We start from the raw sequence: 4543 nt of genomic DNA, 5'->3' as shown, positions 1-4543 counted from the left end.
AACGAGGTGGCTCATTGTTGACACAGACCTGTTTGCAGTGATGGTGTGCTACAGTTTGTTGTCTGGGTCAGTTGGAGTCAGTGACTTAATTCCTTGTAAAAACTCTGTTAAATATTTCTGTGAAGTGTCCCTCATTCCTTCTGTTAGCATTTCCTCTAGGCTCTGCCCAACAGGCCTGGTTCAAATAAAAGGACTCTCCATTCTCTCTCTCTCTCTCTCTCTCTCTCTCTCTCTCTCTCTCTCTCTCTCTCTCTCTCTCTCTCCCTCTCTCTCTCTCCCTCTCTCTCTCTCTCTCTCCCCTCTCTCTCTCTCTCTTCTCTCTCTCTCTCCTCCCTCCCTCCTTATTTTCTCTCTCTTCTTATCCTCTTTCCCTCTCTCCTTCTCCCTCTCTCCCCCTCCCTCCCTTCCTATTTTCTCTCTCTCCCCACCTTCTTCCTCTCCTCCCACATGTTCCCGGCCGATCTCTTCCCTTATTTCTCTCTCCTCTCTTTCCGTCTATCTCTGTTCCCTTTCTGTCTCTGCCTCTACTCCCTTTCCCAGACACCCTTACCGTGTCCCAAATAAACTTTTATACCAGACCTGTCCTATGGGTGACACCTCAGGCAGCGGGGGTTCCTCAGCCTGAGCCCGCTAAGGTACCCCCTCTCACCACATCATGCTGCTGTTTTATAAAACACGTCACTTTCCCTATGTGATGCTTTCTGTGCCGTTCGATAAACATAGAGCCTTGAAGACCTTTGTAAGGATCATACAGACACAGATAAAGGGACAGACAGCATTCAGGCAGGCACAGACTCATAAAAATGAGTGAAGATACACCAGAGAGAGGTAGAGAATTCAAATCTCAGCTGGCTCTTGGTTAAACTACTCCAAGGCAAGTGTTTTTTGTTTCCTTTCCTTAATGCAACACTGACACATTATTGGTGATGTATTTGTTACTAATGCATTTAAACTGACACAGTAACCTGGTAGCAATCATCACCAGCTGGCATGGTATTGTTATTCTTATTTTCAGTAATTAAATTCTATTTTATTTATTTATTATCGAGACAATGTCTCACCAGATAGTCCTGGCTGTCCTGAATCTCTATAGAGATCAGGGTGGCCTCAAACTCACGGAAATCTGCTTACCTTTGCCTTCTAACTGCTCAGTTTAAAGGCATGGGGCACTGTTACTAGCAAGAATCAGCATTTTATGCAAGCTTTTTTCCCTGGTGCTTCTGTTCAGGAGCCTGAAGTCAGTGAGCACATGAACAGAGGCTCAGTGGTAGAGCCGCTGGCCAGGGCCGGAGAGCAGGCGGTGATTGGATCAAAGATAGTTTGGTGCGGAGGGGCCTGGTGCTAGAGGCCAACTCTCAGGGGGTCATGGTCCTTTATTCTTGAAGCAATGAGACTAGAATTATGGGAGGGGCACAGGGCGGGTCCAAAGGGTACTGGAATAATCCGGATGGCCATTAGCTCTTGTGTTCCTGCTTCAGGAAGCTCTGCACCTGCTTGGCTGACACACCTAAAGCTTTGTACATGTTATCTTTTGACTTCAAAATTGGCTGGCTTTTTCAGGGAGGGAAATCTAAGCCAGTAGAGTAAACTTCAGTATCTGTAAGGGCATCTGTAGCCTCTGCCACTTTTGTTGTTGCTGTTGTTGTTGACACAATGGTTAGGTTTCAGGGTTCAGGGTCAGAGCTCCTGAGCTTAAATTCCACCCTGACCCTTAAAAAACAAAAACAAAAACAAAAACAAAAACAAAAACTGAGTATACATAAAAATCTTTGGTTTCTTAGTCACTACATCGGAAGAAGCTGGGATGATTTCAGCAAGCATATGTGTGTTACCCACAAATGAAGTCAGTACACGGAGGGGACAAAACATATCAAGCCTGTGTGTACAGGGTAACCTGTCACCCCCTGTACTGGCTAATTTTGTGTCAACTTGACACAGCTGGAGTTATCACAGAACAGGANCTTTAGTTGAGGAAATGCCTACATGAGATCCAGCTGTAAGGTATTTTCTCAATTAGTGATCAAGGGGGAAAGGCCCCTTGTGGATGGGACCATCCCTGGGCTGGTAGTTTTGGATTCTATAAAAAGCAAGCTGAGCAAGCCAGGGGAGGCAAGCCAGTAAAGAACATCCCTCCATGGCTTCTGCATCAGCTCCTGCTTTCTGACCTGCTTGAGTTCCATCCTGCATCTTTTGGTGATGAACAGCAGTATGGAAATGTAAGCCAAACAAACCCTTTCCTCCCCAACTTGCTTCTTGGTCATGATGTTGTACAAGGAATAGAAACCCTGACTAAGACACCCCCCCCCCAGATCACTTACTGAAGGTTCTCTCATTTACTCAGGGTGTCCTCTTTCACCCACATGCCCTTGCTGCTGACCCAGGCCTGAATCCCAGCTCAGGGAAAAAAACCTCCTTTCTGAGTCCCTATGGCTCCACACTGCCCCTCCTCTGACCCTGGCCTGTCACCAACTTCTGTCAGGAGCATCTAGCAATTGCCTTTCTCTGAGCTTCCGGGATCCATGACAGGAAGTTATCCCCCACGGACAGGTAGCCTAGGTTCAGGGCACCAGCCTGATGCCCAATAGGGAAGCATCTGAGGACCCATGGGAGGCCACACCCTTGTTCTCCCCAACACAGTTTTCTCACCTGTAAACCTAAGATTGTGCTGAGACAGTGAACTGAGGGTAAATGTTACAGAAGCAGGGTATGCAAAATGAATGAGATGCTTCATGTGTGTGTATGAGTGCATGCAAGAAGAGTGTATATGAATATGCATGCATATATGTGTGTATATGCTTATATAAGTTTATAAACAATATGTATATATTTGTACATTTGCACATGTATGTATTTATGTGAGTGTATGTGTATCCAACTGTGTATGTGCATATGTATGTCTGCGAATGTGTAAATACACACATGGCCAAATGTCTTAGTATCTGTGTATATGCATATGTATGTGTATATGTGTGTGCTTGTATGTGTGTCTGTGTGCAGGCCTATGTGTATATGTGAATGTTCGTGTATACAGTGTTTGTACATATTTATGTATACTAGCATATGTGTATATGAATATGTGTGTGAATGCATGTGTGGGCATGTTTGTGTGTGAATGTGTGTGTTTGTGTGTGCGTGCATTTTTTGTTGACATGTATTCATGTTCAAATAACTATCCATTTGAATGCATGTGTACTTACATAAGAGTGCATGAATTTACATTTATGTGTATGTACATGTGTCTTTAGTACATTGTGCATGTATATGTACATGTTTGTGTATCCTCATGTGTGTATACTTGTGTGTATGTGCACCTGGATGTATCTGTGTATATGTGAGCATATGTGTAACATGGGATTGTGTGCAAAAGTGTGAGGTGAAAGAGATGTGTGCAAATATAAATCCATGTTTGTGGTGTGCCAGCATGGGACTGTGCAGATGTTTTCATCAGTGTATGAGTTTGAATGTATGCTGTGTCAGTTGTGAAGATGTGTCAGTGTGTTCTTAAGTCAGTGTGTGAGTGAGAGCCCAAGTCAATGAGTGCACATGTCAATGTTGGTATGAGCATGCCAGTCACTGTATGGTATGTGTGTGTGTGTGTCCTTGAGTGCTGGTGACTCTGTTTGTATCAGTGTGAGTGTGTGCAGGCTCTTGTGTGATGGGTTTGAAGTGATGAGCACTGAAGCTCACTTCAGTCAGGAGCATCCAGGACTGGGGCTCAGCGTTCTGTCTTTACAGCCTCCAAAGTGTCTTCCAGCTGTTCTTAGGAGTTCCTCCACAGCCTCTGTCACTCTGGTTCAGAGGCTCAAATAAACTTATCACCTCTCCCAAACCTGCAAGGCCCCACTTGTGAGCTTAAACCCAGACTGGGTTTTCTTCCCCTAAATACTTGCTGGACCAATGATCTGACTCCCTTCACGTTGGCACCAGCAGATAGAGCTCATTGTTCTTGGAGAGGGGAACCTAGTTCTGCATTAGTTCTGCATGAGTGTTGTCGTTGAGATCTTGCCATAGCAGACCAGGAGAACCCCAGCTGCACCATGGTCTTCCTGCAGGGTAATCAGATAAACACTCAAATTGGTGTGGACAGACGTCAGGCCAGTGTCCTCATGAATCACCACAGCAGGCCAATGCTCCTCCCAGACCTTGGGTGTCCCCTACAACCAGCTCCAGCCCTTTTCATACTCCACAGTCTTTTTTTTTTTTTTTTTTTTTTGCTCCCTGAGGCCAATGCCTTAGAGAGCAGCCGAAGGCTCCCCAGTGTTCCCCTGCTCAAAGCCCTTTCCTGGCAGAAAGGCATTCATCTCCTTAGAAAGACTGCAGACAGAGCCCCTGCACTCCTACCCAGCCTCCTCTGGCTTCACCTCCTGCACTCTGCCCTGACTCACCTCCCAGATGCCCCACCCACGGTCTGGGAGATGTTTCCCTAACACACCTGGCTTCTTTCCCACACAGACACTCTGCCTGCACTTCCAGTCTGCAAGGCTCCCCTGAGGAAGGAACAAGATTCTAGTCCTCATTTGAGTCTTTTCCTAGGTCACTGCAG

This window comes from Mus pahari, chromosome 14 (genome assembly GCF_900095145.1).
Source record: "Mus pahari chromosome 14, PAHARI_EIJ_v1.1, whole genome shotgun sequence".
In the NCBI taxonomy this organism is placed as follows: Eukaryota; Metazoa; Chordata; class Mammalia; order Rodentia; family Muridae; genus Mus; species Mus pahari.
This window is presented reverse-complemented; position numbering follows the sequence as displayed.